The 22,208-nt window shown below is 34.7% G+C and overlaps 1 protein-coding gene across 2 annotated transcripts in view; it reads right to left on the reverse strand.

The window, feature by feature from the left end:
• Positions 1-16,769: 16,769 nt before the first annotated feature.
• Positions 16,770-22,208, reverse strand: part of ZNRF2 (zinc and ring finger 2) — an 84,501-nt gene continuing 79,062 nt past the window's right edge. Inside the window, exon 5 of one of the 2 annotated variants that reach the window (XM_045508084.2) lies at positions 16,770-21,800. The gene's annotated coding sequence lies outside the window, so the exon portion shown is untranslated. The remainder of the gene's footprint in view (positions 21,801-22,208) is intronic. The other variant, XM_074367289.1, reaches the window with a different exon arrangement.

A 22,208-nucleotide genomic window follows, 5' to 3' on the forward strand; every position in this document is an offset into this window, starting at 1 on the left:
TTTCCTTTTTTTCCAAAAAATTAAGTTTCTCATAATCATCATCACTTATTACTGCTGTTTTTACATTAACTTAAAAATTTATTGCATTCCGATACTTATTATGTCTCTATTTTGTCTCCTTGTCACCTGTTCTTTATTTTGCCTTTCCCAATTTGTGAATAATAAAACTTCCAATGTGCCTTTTACAACTAAAAATTTTGGGGGGGTAACCTGGAGAGGCTCCAAGGTAACCTGGAATTTGCTTCTTCACCTTATAAAAAGGGAGGAAAACAGAAATAACTGAATTTCTTTGGTAGTTTGAATTTTAACTCTTCTAAGTATTTTAACTGTTATGAGACCTTGTCTTAGTTTTCAAAACATACAGTGAAAGAACAAAAACTGACAAATAAAGAGAAGTTTTAAAAAGTGTTTTAATACCAGAGAAAAACTACCTTTGAGTCTTGATGAAATAGACCTTTCCAGGAGATCTGAAGCTCTCAAGCCTTAAAAATCCTCCAGGAGCAGATGCTCTGCAGATGGAGACTGCTAACCAAAGACCCTGTCAGATGGAGGAGATGATGACAAAGCAGACGGCTTCTACCCAACATGGCAGAAGATTAATTTCCTGGTATCTCAGATTTTCTTCTGCTTTACTGCTAATCTTATTTGTTACCGTACTTTGGTGCCCCCTAGCCATCACCTCATGGTTTCACAGAATGCGTTCACATGTTCTCACTGTTGTATTTTCACTCTCTCACCAACTCTGCAATTTAAGAAAAGGCAAAACCCCTCGTGTTTTTCTCAGTCCAGTTACTGCTCTAAATCTAACTGACTGATAGATTATTTTCATTTCCAACCTGACCTCACTGACAAAAATTTAAAGTGACAGCTGTTACTTTATATACTTCAGACAGTAGGTTTTTATGATATTGAAATTTCCTTTTATTTATTAACCCCAATCCTTCAGTCTTATAAAAACTGGAAACTACCTGAAGTCAACAAAATACTTCCGCTGAAATCACTATAGTACAGACATTATAAGCTCACTTAGGAGTGGGAACAGATACTGGGGTTTTCCCTGTGGCAATGGTCAGTCTGTTCTCTTCAGAGACTCCAGCCTGATTTGGAAGAATTCTTTGCCTTCACTCAGAGTATCCGCCTGCCTCAAGGGACAAGCAGTTGGCTCAAGCCTAATGTGACAAATGTTATTTATACTCCCAATATAGACTACCCACCTCATCCTACAACCTTTCATCTTTTCATTCAACCAACAATATATTAGTTTTCATCTTTTTCAACCAACAACATATCAGTTTGTGGGCTATTGCTAAAGCAGGGCACAGAGGAAATTTTACAGCATTCTGTATAAAATAAAAATGAAATAAAATAGAATTTAAAATATTTTAAAATAAAATAATTTTATATAAATAATTTATTTTATGTATTTAAAATAAAAATAATTTATTTAAAAAAATAAAATAAAAGAGGAAGGAACACTTTCCAATTATTTTAATGAGCCCTTCCTTATCCTGATAACAAAACCAAAGATACTGCAAGAAAACTACAAACCAATATCCCTCATGGACATAGATGCAAAAAAAAAAAAAAACCCTTAACTAATATTAGCAAACTGAATCCAGAAATATATAAAACGTTGGTTCAAGATTTAAAATCAATCAGTGAATTTATCATATTAGCAGATTAAAGAAAAATCTTATTATCATTTCAACAGAGAAAAAGCATTTGACAAAATTCAATATTCACTCATAATAAATCCTCCTAGGGAACAGGAACAAAAGGCAAGTTGCTCAGTTTTATAGAAGGCATCTACAAAAAAACTACAGCTAACAAAACCTTAGTAGTGAGACTGAAGGCTTTCCTTTCAAGTTCAAGAACAAGTAAGGTTCTCAGCTTTTAGTACTTCCATTCACATCATACTGGAGATCCTAGCCAACATAACGAGAGAGACGGGGCCGGGGGCGGGGGGGTGGATGGAGGGAGGAAGAAGGGAGGGAGGAGGGAGGGAAAACAAGAAAAACTAAAATATTTTGGAAAAAAAGAATAAAGTTGGAGGACTCACACTGCCTCATTTCAAGACAAAGCTTCAGAAATCAAGACAATGTAGTAGTGGGGAAGGGCAGAAAAACAAGCAGAATAGAGAATCTAGAAATGAATCCACACATGTACGGACAACAGATTTTTGACATAATACAAATATAATTAATCAGAGTAAGAACAGTCATTTTAACAAGTTGTGCTAAAATAAATGGGCTTTCATATGCAAAAAGAAAAAAAAAAGACATACTTCAACTCATACTTTGCACTGTGTTAAAAAAAAAAAACTGGAAATGAATCATAGACTAGATATAACACCTAAATCTCCTAGAACACAAGCCAGCAAACTAAGGCTTATGGGCCAAATTTGTCAGATGATATGGAAAGAGTAAAGCAGGGTAAGGTAAATAGGGAATATGAGGGTGCTGGCAGACCAACAAGGTGGTAAGGTGTTCTCATTTTATATTGTAAGGTTAAGGTCTCTCTGATGAGGCAACAGCTGAGCAAAAGTAACAAAATCTGTTAAAGGGGAAGCCTGCAGAGACCTGAAGGAAGTGCCACAGCTAGAGGGAAGAGCAAGTGCAAAGGCCCTGGGGTAGGGGCTTGCCTGGTATACTTTAGAAACATCAAAAGACCAGTGTGGCCTCAGGGGAAGAAGGAGAGTGGGGGAAATGAGAGAAAGAGCGACTGGAATGTAAACATCTGTGTATGCATGCACACACACCCCAGACATCATAGGGTCATTTAGGTCATGGTAAAGACCTCAGCTGTGACTTTGAGTAAGATGGGATCCATGAAGGATTTTTAGGAGAGGAGTCACATGATCTGATATTATATAATGGCATCCCATGAATACACAGGCATAGAAAAGTCTGGAATGACATATATCAACATATTAAGAAGAAAAAAAAAATCCCTAGGGAGATGCAGAAAGGAAAAACATGTTTTCTCCTTTGTGCTTTACTTGTATTTTTGAAAATTTCTATAACCAATATCCAGTATTTTGCTGAAAAAAATTTATTTTTAAATATCTAGGGGATGAATCATTAGAACTGTCAACCAAGATACCTTTTCCTTTGCTTTACCTTAAGCTCAAAACAATTTTAAGCAGCCCATTTCAACTCCTATGATTAATAAGCAAAACTGAATATGAACTAAGCGGCATGTAAGTGGCTAATAAATCTCTAAAACAAGCCACTGACATTCAGGAAGGGCTTAAAGAGAACGGGTTAACTGTTTCAAACAACTGTTTTAACCACTTTCTTGCTTGCTTGAATTTAGTAGTAATTTTATCGATTTAATACTTGCCAATTTTTGCAAAGTTGTCTACACGTTTCTCTTAACTGCAAGGATTTTCAAAAGCATCAGGATACTGAGACAAAGAGAAGCTTTCAGTAGATAAGCAGCCTGGGTCGACGGGGGATTTAGAGAAAACACACACCTTGGCCACTGCTTGAGAAGCAAGTGGCCAAACACGGAAATGGTGAAGGACCATTCCAGGAGAGGTTCTCCAGTGTTTCTAGGGAAGGTCTCTGTTCTAGTTATTGATTGCTGTGTATCAAAGCATCCCCAACTTCAGTGGCATGAAACAGCAATACCGTATGTTATCATCTCTCACAATCCTGGAGGTTGAGTACACCCAGCCAGGTCTTGGGGTCTCTCAGATGGTTGCAGGCTGCCAGTGGCTGGGACTGGAGTCATCCAGAAGGCTTCCTCATGCACGTGTCTGGCAGCTGATGTGGCCTGGGCCTCCTCACAGCAAGGAAACTTGGTTCCATGAGAGAGCTTCCCAATAGTGCCATGAAGAAGCAGCACTGCCTTTTCTAACCATGTCTCGGAAGTTACACAGCATCCCTTTGGCTGCATTAGTTAGAAATTAGTAGGGCCAGCTCATGCTCAAGAGAAGTGAAGTTGGTATTTTACCTCTTGATTGAGGAAATAGCAAAGAATCTGCAGACATGATTTAAAATCAGTCTACCCTCTGGCTTAAAGTCTACTAGATGGAATCAGACGAGAAAATAATAAAAGGTATTAGGCTAAGTGTAAAGAAAGAAGTATTTACAAATTAATTATGGGGGTGGTTCACAAGGAGTTAGCACAATCAGAAGCAGCTTTCTCTAAGAAAGGGCATTTTGAAAGGCCTTATAGAATGGTGGAATGTTCACAGGCAAATGTATGAGGGAAAAATAATCTAGACATCCATTCCCTTGGGTTGCTAAAAAGGTCTACAGAGGATTTGGCAAATGATTTCAACTGGGATTTAGGGTATGTGGAAAAGAACAGTACATGTGACTGAAAACATAGAGTTTGGTTATAATATTAAAGTACTATATTTCAAATCAGAGGTGTTAAAAGCTCCCAGAAACACTCAGGTGAGGTTTAAGAGGAGACTTAATCTACTCAGCTGCAAATTAAGTGTCTAAATAAATCTATAAACATTAAGCCCTATAACCTCTCCAAACTGACCTACAACTTAGGGCCTACTCCCCTTCACTGGGCCTTGAGGTTTCCACTCAATCTGCCTTTGGAGGTACAGAGTCCCCAAAGTCCATGACACATCTGTCCTCTCTTAGTTTAACCTCTATCGAGATGTCCCACAATCAATCAAGCAAACTATTTACCATAAGACAGCTTCACTAATCCAACAAGATAAAAAGGGTTTACTTCTGATATCATTTCCTAGATGAACATCTTATCAACTCTGCTTTCATAACCTCTCTATAAACTTCTGGTGGTATACTATCAGATTTATAAAGCCAAGAATTTTGATGTTCATAATCGTAATTTCAGTTCAGTCATCTACCAATACTTTTCTCTTGGTCAAATCACTTAACCTCCCCAAGTTTCCTCATCTGTGAATATGAGGATGAAAATCCCTTTCTGAAAGGGTTGTTGTAGGAATTAAATGAGATATCTGTGCTTACCATGATGGCTAGCACAGAGTGAGTATTCCAAAATACAAGATATCACTTTTATCAGCATAAGCTTATAACACAAAACCTTAATAAAACAACTATCAAAAGGCTGATGTGAATAGGTTAATAGTTCTATTTTTACCATCATTAAGTGTGGTCAACCTATGTCCCTGGAATTAGATGATTCCACAATTTCATTTTTATATTAAATTGTAATATTCTTCACTTGCCTTCTTTTTAATTTATAATTTCAAGAGATACTGGTGGATAAGTAAGTTTCTTTCACAGAATGTCATAGCAGAAGAAAATTAAACAGGGACAACAATACAGAACGATGGGTACAGTCTTCACCAGAGTGACTGGAGAGGATCTAGACAGAGTGGTCAGACACAGCTTATCTGAGCAAGTGACATTCATGCAGAGATCTGAATATTGAGAAAGAACCAGCCAAGTGAAGATCTGGAGAAAGAGCATAAATATTGTATATAAAAAAATTGTATCTCATCATCAATTCTTATACCAGCATTAAATTAGAGGCCAGTACCAGTGATGAACATAGATGCAAAAATCCTCAACAAAATATTAGCAAACAGAATCCAACAGCACATAAAAAGATCATATACCACGATCAGGTTGGGTTTATCCCAGGAACACAAGGATGGTTCAACATACGCAAATCAATCAATGTGATACACCACATCAACAAGAGAAAGGATAAAAAAAACACATGATCATCTCAATAGATGCAGAAAAAGCATTTGATAAAATTCAACACCAATATATGATAAAAACCTTTCCTAAAGTGGGTATAGAGGGAATATATCTCAACATAATAAAAGCTTATTCTAGCATTAGCACAGTGGGACTTAGAAAGCTTAATTGATTTTCCCCAAGTAAAGTAAAATCCATCTCCTAATACACCTATTTCTCAAATATAGTTGCAGAATAAAAAATTACACAATTTTTAAAAAGTTATTATAATAAATGGATTAAATTTTTAAATGAATTACATATAAAAGTATCAGGAGAAAATTCAAGTTACTTATGTAAACTTAAGATGAGTAAAATCCTTCTAAATATGACCACAAAGGTCAAAAACATAAAAGCAAAAATTGATAAATGTGATTATTTTTATAGAAAGATAAATGTTTTAATAGAAAAAAGACAAAACAAAAACCATAAGAAAAAGCATTACCATAAATAAGATTCAAAGACAAATGACAAACTGAAAAACATATCTGCAATCCATATTAAAGATTAATAGTCTTAATATTTAAAAATATCTTAAGATAAACCACTAAGGGAAAAAAACAAATAGGCTAAAGTCATAAATAATTCACAAAGATACAAATGGCCAAGACACTAATAAAAAGATTTTCAACTAGTCATAATGAAAGAAATTTAATGAAAACTGATACTCTATCAAAATAGCAAGATAGAAAAAGTGACAAAACTCATTTTTGCCTGAAGTATGGGAAAATTTAAACTCACATGTCCTGTTGGTTGCAGTGTAAACAACTTGAAATTTCAACAATTTATTAATGAAGTTATAGTTACGTCAATAATAGTATGATATCAAAATTATGAAGTAGATCTGTATTTAATGACAAAGATATTTACATTTGTTGAATGTACAGGCCGAAAGACAACAGAGATGGTATGACAATTTATGTAAAATTATGTTTGTGCAGATTTTAAGTGAGAGTATATTCACCAAATATTAACTGTGGTTATCTATACAGTAAGATTTGAGGTAGTCTTACTTTTTCTTTGCATTTATGAGTTCTTACATACTTACTTTTGCAATTATCCCAATGAAAGATTTTTTAAAAGCTGTCCGGACTTGACTATCAGCTAACAATTCAAATACCAGCAACTATAAACATTGTTTGAGTTCCCACCTTGCTCGATAAGGGAAAGTACACTAGAGTATTTACGAAAACACTATAAAGCCAAGATCTGTCAACTCTTAATAGTGGAAGAATGCCCAATTGAGGATCTTCCAATCATTTGGATTACATCATGATTTACTACATGAAAAATGTAAAGCTATGCTAATACTTACAAACCAGTATCACCTTTAGATCAAGTGCCATGGAAAACTTTCTACATTTCTAAGCCAAGAACACTTCTCAGTTTCAAAACCTATCATAAACATACAGTTACCAGGACAGGTACTAGATACTAGAATAAGGACAGACATAAATCAATGAAATAAAATTAAGAGTAAAAAAATTAATGCATTTGTAGTCAAATGATTTTCAAAAAGGGAAGCAAGATAGTTCAATGGAGGAAAAACAATCTTTTCAACAAATAATGCTGGAACAGCTGGATAGTCACACGCAAGAGAATGAAGTTGGCCCTCTATACCTCATACTGTATACAAAAATTAACTCCAAATGGATCAAAGACCTAAATGCAAGGGCTAAAATTATAAAATTATTGTAATTTTGGATTAGGCAATGGTTTCTCAGATGATACCTAAGCACAAACAGCCAAAGAAAAAAAAAAAGACAAAACTGGACTTCATCGGTGCTTCAAAAGTCACTGTCAAAAAGCAAAAAGACAACTCACAAAACAGGAGAAAATATCTGTAAGTCATATATATGATAAGGGTCTAGGAACCCATAACAAACATATAAAAAGAACTCTTAAAACTCAATAGAAAGACAAGTAAAGATGGGGAACACATCTGAAGACATAAGGAAGATAAATAAATGGCCAACAAGCACATGAAAAGGTGCTGAACACAGTCACAGAAATGCAAATCAAAGCCACAAGGAGATATCAGTTCACATAGCCACGGGAATGGCTATATTAAAAGAGATGAGAAATTGACACAACACTGTAAACTGACTATGTAAGTCAATAAAAAAAAAAAAAAAGAAAAAAAGCTGAACAGTAACAGATGTTGGTGAGGATGTGTAGAAATTGGAACCTTTATACAATGCTATACATATAGTGAGAATGTAAAATGAGTAAAATGTAAAAGAGTCTGGCAATTTCCAGAAAATTGGTCATAAAGTTGCCATATGTATGACCCAGCAATTCTACTACTAGGTATATGCCCAACGTAATTGAAAATGTATGTTTACAGAAAGCCTTGTACAAATACTATTCAAGGTAGCTAAAAAAGGAAACCCAAATGTCCATCAAAAAAAGTAGTATATCCACACAATGGAATATTGCTCGACCTTAAACAAAACTGAAGTGCTGCTATGTATTATATCATGGATGAACCATGAGAACATTATGCTAAGTGAAAGAAACAAGATAGAAAAGGACACATATTCTATGATTCTATTTGGAAATGTCCAGAACAGGCAGAGCTATAGAAAGTAATTTAATGGTTACCAGGGGCAAGGGGGGAAGGGAACAACGGGGTATAACTACTGATGGGCATGGGGTTTCCTTTTGGAGTAATGTAAATGCTCTGGAATTTAGTGGTGATGGCTGCATAACTTTCTGAATATACTAAAAACACTGAATTGTACACTTCAAAATGGTGGATATTATAGTATGCGAATTACATTTCAATTTAAAAATTTTTTAAAAGAATGATGGCAAACTTCTTGCCTGAAGCTATGTAAGATAGAAGACAATGACGAAGTATCTTTAAAGCACTGAAGGAAAATAAAACAAAAACAAAAAGTGACTATTTAGAGATCTATGCCCAGCAAAATTTTTTTCAAAACTGAAGGTAATGACTTAAGGCTTACTATAAATCTACAATAGTAAAGATAGTGTAATACTGGTACAAGTATAGACATACAGTTCAATGGAACAAAATGGAGACCAGAAACAGATCCACACATATAGTTATTTGATTTTCAATATAAATGCCTAGTTAATTCAACAGGGGAAAGAGAATCATTTCAACAAATGATCTGGAATAAACTGGAGAGCCATTTTCATGGATAAACATAAACCTCAATACTTACCTTCACACAATACGCAAAAATTATCTTAAATTGTACCACTGATCTAAATGTAAGAGCTACGAAGAAAATCTCTGTGACTTTGTATTAGGCAAGGATTTCTTAGGACAGAAAAAGTACAAACAAGAAAAAAACAAATTAAGAAACTGAACTTCATCAAAGTTTTAAACTTTTGCTCTTTCAAAGACACTGTTAAGAAAATGAAAAGGCAAGCCACAGACAAAGTATTTACAAATCATTTATCTGGTAAAAAGATTTGTATGCAGAATATATGAAGAACTCTTGCAACTCAGTAAGATGATGCACGACATATTTAAAAACGAGCAGCCCAGTGAGACTTCAGGAAGAACTGGGTAGGGCATATGGCAAATTTTCTCCCCCACAAAATAACAACATTTGACAAAACTGTCAAAACAATCTTTTCAAATCTTTGGAAATTGGCCAAAGGCATGCAACAAACTGAGAAACACTTACTTAAGAAAATCTTAGCAAAAACAGTGGGAGCCCAGCATTTCAGCCTGGAATAGCTCCACTTCCCCCCAGAAACCTCATGTAGTTCTACATGAGTGGGGCAAACTATGAGTACCTGGAGCCTCCCTGCTGCAGGGGACTGAACTGATTTGGAGCAAAATATAAGAAAACTCGTTCAGAGGTACTGTTGGAAACAGTGTCATCTTGGTGGCAACCAGGAAAGGCCAACTTTTTAGCTTGTCTGAAAATGAGATATTCGTTGTGACAAGCAACAGGTGAGCAGAATAGCAGAAAATTAACACAGTGATACGGGGATGAGATAATATTGAATGAACCTCCACTACATCCCAGGATGGGATGGGATGTAAGGCTGCATACATATAACTCAGCAATTCTACTTCTAGGTACTTACCTAAGACAAATGAAAAATATACGTCTACATAAAGACGTGAAGGCAAATGTTCCTATAGCATTATTCATAACAGCCAAAAAAAGTGGAAAAAAATCCAAATTTCTATCAACTGGTGAAAGAACAAATGTGGTATATACATAAAATAGAATACTATTCAGTAAAAATAAGAATTGTTAATACATGATAAACATGGGTGAACCTCAGAAACACTGTTAGGTCAAAGAAGCTATATGCAAAAGACCGTATTTTATATGATTCCATTTCTAGGAAATATCCAGAAAAGGGAAATTATGGAGGCAGAATATAGATTAGTTGTTGCCTAATGGCTGGAGGAGGGGGAAATGGGGAGAGATTGCTAATGGGTATGAAGTTTATGGTGATGGAAATATTACAAAATTAGATTATGCTACGGATTATACAACTTCATAAATACAATAAAAACCATGGAATTGTACACTTTTGAAGCGGTTGGATTTTATGGCATGTAAATTATACCTTAACAAAATGTAAAAGTAATGGGATAAAGATTTGAACAGATCTTTCACCAAAGAATATATGAGTGGCAAATGAGTACATAAAAAGATGCTCAACATTATTAGTGGTTAGGTAAATTCAACTAAATCGCAAGATACCGCAACATACCACCAGAATGGCCAAAATTGAAAAGACTGACAATAGCAAGTGTTGCTATGAGGCAAAACCCTCATGCATTGCTGGTGGAAACGTAAAATGGTACAGCCACCCTGAAAACAATTGGCAGTATCTTATATAGTGAAACAAGTATTTACCATACAACTCAGTAATTCCACTCCTAGGTATTTATTAAAGAGAAATTAAATCACATGTTCACATAAAGATTTATATATAAATGTTCACAGCCACTTTATTCATAACAGTCCCAAACTAGAAATAGCTCAGGTGCCCACAAATTAAAGAATGGATAACAAACTGTAGTATATTCACATTCATACATTAGAATACTACTGAGCAATAAAAAAAGAAAAGATTCAAGCAACAGCACTGATGCCTCTCACAGACATGCTGAGCCAAACCAGCCTGACACAAATAAAGTACACACTAAATGTTTTCATCTAATCTCTAGTGGCACAAAGCAGGTCAATGGCTGTCCAGGGTTGAGGATGGGTAGATGAAAACTGACTGTAAAGAAGCTAGAGGTAACTTTTGAGGGGTGATGGAAATGTACTCATCTTGGTTGTGATGATACATACACAGGTGTATATGTGTGTCCAAACTCTGATCAGATTGTACACTTAAAATGGATGTTTTGTTGTATGTAAATTATAACCTATTAGTTATTTTTAATAAGCCGAGAACAAAAAAAACTTGATTAGAAATATAACATTATTCTCATTGAGGAAACAGTCCTCTCAAAATGGAATGAGTTAACAAATCCATCCAGCTGTCTTTACTGAAATCCTAGTGTTTGGTAGCGCTTTCATCTGTTTTCGTTTTGCTCCAGCAGCACTGACACACACACCAGGTTCTGGCATAAGGTATAAAACTATCAGCATATGCATAGTCACATGAAGTAGTATTTTCCAGTGACTTTAATAATCTTACGCCTTGAAAGTTCTAACACAAATGCTTATTCAAGAACCAGGTTAGAAGGTGGTCAAAAGGCATAAACTTCAAGTTACAAGATAAGTAAGTACTAGAAATGTAATGTACAACACGATAAATGTAATTAATACTGATGTGTGATACATGAAAGTTGCTAAGAGAGTAGATCCTACAAGTACTCATCACAAGGAAAATATATTTTCTTTTTTCTTAATTTTGTATCTGTATGAGATGCTGGATGTTCACTAAACTTACTGTGGTAATCATTTCATGATGTGTGTAAGTCAAAGTATTATGCTGTACACCTTAAACTTCTACAGTGCTGTATGTCAATTACATCTCCATAAAACTGGAAAGAAAAAAAAAACTAGGTTTCACTCACCCATGTTATTTATATATTTGCTATGTCATAGCGGATAACCAACTTCTGCTAGGAATACTGAACCATTAGCTCCCTAAGGGCAGGAACTGTCTTTTTTTTCCCCATCAGTGTACATACAGTGTCTCACACAATATTGTACATCTATCAACTGCTCAATAAATACGTGCTAAATGAATGAACCTCCTCAGTTTACCCTGCATTCTCATTCAAGTAACTCCCACACATTCTTCTTCATGGTGAGTCTTCTGAAAATTATCATTAACTCTAAGAATGAAAACTATATGAGACTAGTTACTCACATGCCCACATACAGTTACACCACAGTGGCTTTCTGGTGATTGATGTGAATGTAATAAAATGCTATTTTTGAATTATTAACTGCTACATTTTTCATTCCTTGCATTTCTAGTTGCTTATGGCAACTTACTCAGTGACTTACGAGCAGCTGCTGCTTTAGTAAGGAAAGACAATAAGGATAAAACAAAAGACATCACTGCTCAATTTTGAGTGTCAAAGTCGAGTTTTTGAAAGCCAAAGGAAGAGACAAGAGCCTGGAACCCAAAGGGCTTTTGATCTGTCAGAGCCATATTCTGGAGGCAGAAAGGGCTTTTAGGAAACCACAAACTTTGCTGTGCAAAAAAAGTACGTGAGCCTGGCCGAATCAGGCAGTTTATTCTATGAACAGCAGAGTTGGAAAGGATGCATAATGATACAGGAGCAGTTTTCTCATTCAAAAAGAATGAAGAGTTTGATCAAGCAGGAAAGAGAGCTGGAGGGGATGAAGCCAGGGCTTAGCTGCAGAGGTCTGAGACATGCTTGGTACTCACCTCCTCAAGAGCTGACACCCTATTCTGGGGGTGTGAGAAAACCCTAGATAAAGGTTGTACACTGGTTATACAACAGGATCACACCAGAACAATCAACTCAGAGTCTCTGGGGTAGACTCTTTAATCTTTAAAAAGCTGCCTCTGCCCTCCCTTCTTACCTCTAGTTGATCTAATTTTTAACCAACTATTGAAAATCACTTGCTTACGCAGATCCCAACTCAGAGGAGCATAATATTTGTCCTCCATAGGTGTAGCCCATCCTTGCAGACAAAATCCCTGGCAATGCCACCCCTGACTCCTTTCAACAGGGCATTTGAGCAAAGAATCCCCACAAAAACTAGAGAGTATCGTACTGAAGAGAGCTTAGAACCGACTATTGGTGACTCTCAAGCTGGATTTTCAAGAGACTCAGGTTTGTGAATAAGTGAACAAAGTTAGAAGTTTAAGCACAGATGTGGTAAAAAGTCAACTATTGGCTAGAAGGTCTGAAACTCATGAAACTGCCCCACAGAGATCAACTGGGGACAACTCTGACTAGAGCTATTTGTCAGCACTGCTTACAATTCCTATTGGTTATCTGGCTAAAACCTCACACACACGTTAACTAACTATAAAACTGACCAGTTATTCAGCCTGTGTGTGCTCACCAAAAAACTAATTACAGCAAAAGCCAGTGACATCTCTGAAAGCATATGAAGAAGATTTGTTAGACTATCAACCTTTTCGAGATATTTCCAGTCCTTTTCAATAAAAAACTCTGGAAACTCTGCCTCAATTTAGTAACAACATAGGACTAGCTCTGCTCATGTGTAGTTAACTGAGAGACTCAGGTTTCACAACGTTGGAATTATAAAACCTTCAAAAAATATTCAGGTAAAGATAGATTCAGCAGAAAATCAACATCCCAGAGTCATCTAGACTTGAGCACCCAAATGGTAGCCACTAATCACATGAGTCTTAAACACTTAAAATGTGGCTATTTCTAAATACTGAAGTGCTATATATAAATACAAAATATACCACCAGATTTCAAAGACTGGAAAACAAAAAGAATGTAAAATATCTCATTGATAGTTTTTATACTGATTACATACTAAAATACTAGTTTTGACACTGAAATACCCTAAGACATTTGGACATTTGCAATGTTTTAGTTAGACAACAGTTGAACTGTATACCTTTTGACTTCCTTGATAGATAACCTTCTGAATATTTGAACAATGAATACCCTTAACATTTATAGATTTAATAACATTTCAATTATTAATGAGTTACTTTGAAAGGTTCATGACATAGTTATTTGATATTTTTCTGAAATATAAATTTACATTGCTAATATTAAACAATTTGCTTTCAGTAACCCAGCTAGTAAATGATCAAGCCAATCTGAAAGCATTTAAAATCTCTTGACTTTGTTGGGAAGATATTTTTTTGGTCATGTAGTTTTTAAATCTCATAAAATAATGAACACTGAATTCATAAGCTCATGGGAAAGAATCACAGGAACAAGGCACTCTATGGGAGAATTTAATAATTCTGTCATTAAGTTACTGCAAAAATTATTTTTACTATATTTAACGTGGGAAACCAAATTTTAAATCATGTAGTAATATTTATGAATACAAGCATTTTTGACATTTTAGAACAGTTCCCTTTCAGGTGTTAAGTTTCTATTATTCTCACAGGCCTTGCTTTGTAGAAATTCCTAGTCTAGGAAGTTCCAAGTTACCTACAGGAGCACCTTTGAACCAATTTGGAGCAGTTTCTGAAAGGGTGTTCCTATGGATATGTTGTATTAGATTAGCGAACTGACTCCTTGACCTAATCTAAAACAAGGATATCCCAAGGTTTCTGCTGCCTCTCCTGGAACTAAATATAAGTTTACCAGTCCTCATTTTCTGTCGTTTGCTAAACAAAGATCATGATGGAGCTGGCATTAACCCAGTCTTGCAGGAACTAATAAACCTCTTCTGGTCCTCCTCTTGTGTAGCCTAACCCACTCATCCCAACAGCAGCATCCATCAGGAGAGCAGGATTTATCCTTCCTGTCTACTTCTAAAAAGACTGCTTCCAAGAGTAGCTTACTTACGTTGTGAATGTCTAAGAAGACTAGTACAATGGAAAGAGTATGGGACAAATGAATCAAAGGGAAAATCTCAAGAATGTTTCAAAGTGCATCTCAGCATTTCACTAAGCAAACCTGGGAAAGCATGGTCCTACTCCAACAGGCATCTGAGGTTAAGGGGGACATGGCGGGAGGAGTCCAAATCAACCAACCTAGATGTCGTTAAACTAGCTCAGTGTAGCCCACTTACCATGCACTTCTAACAGTGCTGGTCACATTTTTGTCTAGACACCTCCTAAGCCCTAACAGTCACACAGAGCCACACAGTCTCTCACACACTCACACACACACACACACACACACACACACTCTCTCTCTCTCTCTCTCTCTCTCTCTGCTTTCTCACAACTTGCCAACTATTCCTGTTGGGCTTCTCTCTCAAGGCTCTGCCTCCCATTTAAGATCCTTCATGTTAGAACTGGTGCTCTTTATCTCTGGTTTTACAGCAGGAACTTCTGGTATAATGAGCTTTCCCCAGGGAGAGAGATTCTGTCCTTAAGATTCAACCCTTCAAGTTTTGGAAAAAGTACAACTAGGAGTGGTCCTGATTTTACCCCTTACATCTCAGTGACTACCAAGATGTGTTAACTCAACTCTCTTAAATCTTTACAATCTTCCAACTTTGCCTTCCCTACTGTCATTGCTCTGGTTTTGCCCCTCATCATCTTGCCTGAATTACTATAAACTTTCTAACAGATCTGCCTCTAGTCTCATTCCTCTCTAATCTGAAGGATAAATCTGATTGCCTTTTTCCTGCTTAAAACCCCTCAATCATAGTATGGCAAGCACATCCCTTCATGATTTGTTACCTGCTTACCTCTCTAGACATAGCAATTCTCCCGGAGTGTCACACTGGTATGTGCTATGCTTTCTGCCTTGGGAATACCCTTTCTAACCTCCCACTCCACATATCCTTTTATCCATATCCCCTAGAGCTATGATCTATTTGTTCTTAAAGACTTAGTTTAATCATTTTCTTGCCTAGTCTGAGTTTAATGACCCTTCTTACTACCTCCACAACACCCTATGTATGTCTATCAGAGCATTTATTACTCTTTGTTACATGCTCTACTTACTTGCTTCATCCACTAAAGATTAAGTTCCTGGAGGTCAGCTATCTCTGATTTCTATATTCTTGCTTCCCTAACAGTCCGCAGAACTAAGCAGTGCTTAATATATACTTGCTGAAATAATAAACCTCTGGTTTTTTGCGAGAGGGAAGAGCAGAATCCACAACGCACTCCATAATCCTGGGTTTCTTAAACGTATCAGTTAAGGTCTATGAAGTACTCCTATACCTCATGACTGAAGAGAGTAACACAAATTATTTATTCATAGATGGGCACAAATATTTTTATTGTTTATAAGAATTACTAACATTATTAAGCACTTACTCTGGTACATACATGTACCTTCCCATTTAATCCTCACCTTGAGGAAAGTAACCTTGAGGTAGGCAGTAATATTACCTCTTTTTATAGGCAAAGGCGAGACACAGAGAATTATCTTGCCCAAAGTCACAAAGATGGCAAAACTAGGCAATCTGGCTTCAGAACTCACATTCTTAACCACTATCCTACAAAATTCAACACCTCTTCCATCATGAACACTGTGCTTCAAAGACTACTCTCCTTTTAAAAACATAATGGAATGTTACTAAGATACAACCTAAATTTTTCAAAGTTATGATTGTGCACTGGCAGACCATCCGTCCCCAAAACTTAAAGCTCTCCAATCATATTTCAATTACAAATTTACCTAGTGGGTTTTACATTAGAAATTTCAAAGTACATCTTTACTTTGTATTTTATGGTAATGAAGAAAGACCTCTTTGTCCATTACCACTACAAACAGCCATTTCTTAAGCTAGAACATAATTTTAATATTTTTGGATTCAATTTTGTGGTAATGGAGATACAAAAACAGATACAGGAACTGTGACATCAGTTAATTCATGGTAACCTTTCAGCACTCAGACCGTTCTCAGTTTGTAATGTACTGTCAACTTCTGGACATAGGGGTGGATATGACAAATTTCCTTAAAAGTATTCTTATTTTATTCTTCTAAATAATGGGATGATGTGGCAAGGTAATTTGGAGTTTTTATTTATTAAAATATCAATAATGAATCGTTCTATTTTAGGTTAGAACATACTAATACAAGTTGTTCCTAATACATTTTCTATATTTCTTGTGATTGATGCTTTTGATACCTTATTTAACAGGCAAATATTTTCTAATAGAGGAAATTAAGAAGTATTACAGAAGAGTTGCGGAAACCATGAACAGAGCAACAGAGGTAAATATCTATTATTATTATGACTTTCAAACAAGGAAACTCAAATAGTCATTGCAAAGCAACAAAATGTAATGGACTGCTGTAATAAAGATCAATATCATCATCAAATTCCAAAAGCTCTTTTGGATCTCCCTATGGGGTCTGCGAATTGTATTATATGCACACAGGTGTTCAAAATGCTTTTGACTAACAACGCAATCTTTTCAAGATGCTGGCACCAGGTTCACTGGTAACAAGGTACCAGCAGAGCTGTAAGTTTATAAACATAAATCATCAGTACTTATCAATCTCAGTATAACAAATCAAAAAGGAAGATGTGAGAATTCGGTAATAAGAGAAATCAGTCACTTCTAAGACTTGGTGACCTGACAGGTGCCTCACAGCCAGGACAGAGTTAAGAAGAACAATGTCGATTAATATATATTATAATATCACTTTAAAAATTTTCATTTCTGGGATGTGAGTTTATACCATGTTGCTCTTTGCCTCTCTATAAATAAGTAACCAACAATCCATCTTACCATTAGCCATTGGTCTAAAATTAATGATGGCTAAGTATCTGAAAATATACCAACTCCCCTAAGCATAGTAATGTTGCACTTTCAACTAAAACTAAATATTAACATACCTGGTTTTCTTTGATGCCTAATTACCTTCCATAGAGAATCAGCTGCCTTAAAAGACCAGGTACTTCCCATTCAATACAGGAATTCTGTGATCTGAAAAGAACACTCAGTTTCCCAGTTAAGCACAGTATTCACAAAGTATGGTACTCAAAATATTATCTAGTTAAGTTATTATCAAAAAAGTTTTACCAGGTGTTCCTGAATAAGGATCACTACTAGGAGTATACCAAGTAGCAATTTCCTGTAAAGAAAACCAAGTAACAATTTAGTTTCAGAATGAAAAGAATTGGTTAGAGAAGAAAAGTGGACAGTAACACAGATAGTGCAACTATTGTTCTTCACAATATAGCAAAGGAAAAATCACAAGTTACCTACTCCAGAAATAAAGGGGAATGGGCCAAAGACAAAATACTGGCACGCCAGAATTTTTTTTTAACTTAGAAAATATCTCTATGAGAACAAAGGACACTTAACTACCTATTATTAGTATGTACCGAGTTTACCTCAGGATAAATCAAAATGCAAGAAAACGGCCCAAATGAACTAGCAGACTTCCTGCAACTAACAGACTGCACTCATATTTGATAAGCAATATTTACCTCTATGCAGTTTTACAAAGTTCTTAATAATCTGATTTTATATGGAAACTTCCTCTATGAAAGTATAAGATGATTTGAATATTATTATCAATGCATAATGTGGATGTCAATCAGATGATAAGTTCAATTATTCTTGAATTTGAAATAGAGTTTCATGCTTTGTTCAAACGTAGCTTATTGTTAGGAAATTTCCCTTCTTCGACTCTCCAAGTTGGTAAATAAAATTGGGTAATATTTACATTGAATTTAGTCTCTTTTCATTTAAAGGAATATTCCTATGTCTTGCTATGTTACTTTAAACAATCGTTCTTACACTTTACTACACCCAAATTAAGAAAGCAAAATAAGCTTTGGAAAAAAAAACTTGCCATTTTCATTAACTCATTTAAACTGAAATCGTTTCAAAATACATACTGTAAATATGCTCCTCAGGCATTTTGGAGCTACATTCTAGTAAAGTGTTTAGTAGGTGAAAACTGAAATAATTACATTATATTTAAAAGAAACAAAAGACTTGCACTAAGAAACTAAAACCTACATAGTATGCAACAGTTAACAACATGACTTTTTAGTTGTTTTGGCTACCACACACACAAAAAATCAGTTATAGAAACTACTGGTTATCTTTTAATCACAAACACTGCTCTTAAAACACAACCTATATCCGTGATTTATAACCAGATATGAAAAACACAGATATGAAAAAAAGACTAGTCTTATTCTATTTCTTGGGCAAAGAGCCAAAAGAAGACAATGATTATGCTCTCATACATTCTCACACTCTTATCCATTCGAGGGAAGGGGGGGTGGTGGAGTCAGATCAAAGTCAAATGAGTCAAAATTGGCAATAAACCCCATATGAAGAAAAGAGTGGCACTAAAGTGAAATTTCAGAACATACTGCTTTGTATATACCCAACTATGATCTTATTTGAAAATGAGTATTTACAAAGATTCTAGAAAGCTTAATAACCTAGGCTTTCAATCTTTATCTCCCACAATATTGTTGTCAGCAGTTTCAGCTACTACATTGAAACATCTAACGTGATTTTATGTCCTACTTACACCATTCAGTGTTCGTATATAAATTTACAAATATTATAAGTAACATTATGTACAATATTACTTCTAATATTTTCCAGAATAGCAACTTTGAATAAAAACTGGAGCATCTGAGCTTTAAAACCATTTTCTCTTCAATTCCTAAATTCTTTTTAGGAAGTCACTGATGTAGACTGAATACAAAGTTAAAAAAAAAAGTTAACTTTTAAAAATTGTAACATAAAAGGGATTACTAAAACAGACTTAAGTACATATTGTTCTAGACAAATAATCAAGTAAAACACTAATACTGACAAACACTAAACTTTCCTTTAAACTACAGGAGCTACTATTGTAGGAGCTGCAGCACAGAGCCTTATGACAAAGGCTAAGTGAATAAGATTGTGAGAGTATGGTACAGGATAAAAAAGGAACAGTGAACTTAGGCCAAGAAATTTTAAAAGTCAATGAGTAAATTATATCAGAAAATTAACTAGCACAGCTATAGGAAATCTTTTCCTTTAAGAATGGAAGACAACAAAATAACTCTTACCATAACAATATACCAGTAGAAATAAAGAATTATTTACATTCTAAGAGATTTTCCTGGGGTGTATGGGGGGGTGACTGTGTGAAAAAGCTTACAAAATTGAAAACATAAAACAAAATGTATTCATATTAAGATTTCATGATAACAGAAAATAATTAAGGAAAGAATATTTTCCTTGAGGGAAGAATATTTTCCATAAATGGTTAAAAAAGCACCTATGAAACTGTGCTGTCAAGCTATCACAATGGAGGTTTTGGATTCTTTTATCAATTGCAGCATAACAAAAGGCATTTCACAGCATAACTTTAGGGAAAATGTTATCTGGCCTAGAACCACACAGAAAGCACTTAAAAACTCTTTTCAATTGTTTATAATACACAAATTTTTCTGGGTAGCAGCAGTTGCTCCTGTACGTGCCCTTTTAAAAAATATGAAACAGAAGCAATAAAGCAGGGAAAATTTTTGAGAAGGATAAGAATAGCAGCAGTAAACAGAAAAGCAAATACTCAAACACATTAAAGAAAGCTTAAAATAAGGAAAGAGTACTGTGCAACTTTCAATTACACGGAGTAAAGTGCACTGCTTAAATTGTTCACTGATAACATTTTCCCTATTTTGAAAACATGAAATCTATTTACTGGTATTTTTGATATTAAAAAAAAAAAGACATTCACTATTGCAGCCCTGATAACTCTCTTCCAGTATTTTTTAACCATTCAGATGTATTTTGTGGGAATATTTATTCACATGATTTTGCTTAATACATTTCTTTCTATACAAGACTGAATTTAAAAGTCTCTGTAACATTTTCAATTACAGTAATAACACATTAATAAATTAAAAATTAACAAAATCTTCATATTCGCTTTAAAAAATCATTTATCAAATGCTAACCTCCAGATTATCTGGAAAATTAAATATGCAAATTGCTATAAATCTGGCATCCCAATTAAATTCTGATTTTTAAAAGTATATAAAAATGTCCCTCAAATTATTCCAAGTTCCACTCAAGAAAATTTTATTTTACCCTTTTCGTAAGTTATTAAGTTTACAACCTGCTAAACATTTTACTCAAATGTGGGAAAACTGCCTGGAGATGCAAAGCACAATAAAATAATTACATGAAAAGAACAAACAAAAATACCCGTTAAAAAAGTTATTATAGCTGGCAGCACTTAAAATTGGTAATTCATATTTTTTTTAAAGTTGCATAGCTGCAAGATGATTCATTGCTGATTACCTGTTGAGCAGTTTTATTTAAAAGGAAATAATATATTTAATAAACTGCAATTCAGTAGATAATCCTAGATTTAGTTAATTAAAATGTAATTATGTAACTTCATTTTACTCTTTGGACACATTCTGATAATGTTAAATCTTTAATTTAAAATATTAACATACTTAAGTTTCTACACAGAAGTCTATTTTCCACTCTTGGAAAAAAAATTGAACTTGAGATCATGGACTACATTCAGAGAATGTTTTACTGCTTGATTACATTTCTTGGTGTCACATTTAAGACTTTTATAAGAAGTAAATTACGTGGTCTTCAACTTAAGAATAGATGAGTGCAAGAACATCATGTTGGGGAAAATACAGGGACCCCAAACTAAAAACCAGAACAAATCAAACACAAATAGTTGCACAGCTCTAGAGAACTTAATAAAAAGTAAATCAACTTTTAAATCAGTTAACTTTGGCGTCTGAATACAAAATGTTTATCAGTATTACCTACGTAGATGACTATTAAGGGATGTGCAGCATTTTCAAAATCCCTGTGTGTCCTTTAAATTGCATGTTTGGTACACTGAGTTCTGTGGCAACTGTCCTCTCTTCAGCAGGATTTTTTTTTCCTGTATGATTGTCCATCTCTGCATTACTGAGTCTCACAGAACTTAGATTTCTGGCTGAGTGTGCCTATATTTTTTTGTTTTTATTTTTTCCAGAGACAGATCCTCATATCCTCTTGGTTTTTCAAGCATCTTGAAAAGACAAGGAAACCTGTGTTAAAAGTGGATACATTTAGTTTAAGCAGTGGTCCATAATAGTAATACAAATCAAAATACAACATCCATTTCCCCATGAACATTGCTTTAGACTGTAAATTTTCATATACTTAGTATTCTAAAAACTCATAAAACTAGTGTTCTGCAACATGGAGGCTCTAGCTCCTTCCAAAACAATTCTAAGACTGGCTAAAATAGTCTGCCTTCATGTAAAACACAATGTTTTATATCATTTTTGCAAGTCTTCTTATAAAATGCTTTTCATATATATGGAGATAACAATTTTTTTCAAAGCTAAAAATGCTATTTCATTCACTTCATGGAATATGAAAAAAAGCAATACTCAAGTGAGATTTTCATTCAATTCACTAAACATTTTCAGATAATGCAGAATCATGAATAA

Source organism: Camelus bactrianus, chromosome 7, assembly GCF_048773025.1.
Source record: "Camelus bactrianus isolate YW-2024 breed Bactrian camel chromosome 7, ASM4877302v1, whole genome shotgun sequence".
NCBI classification, from domain to species: Eukaryota; Metazoa; Chordata; class Mammalia; order Artiodactyla; family Camelidae; genus Camelus; species Camelus bactrianus.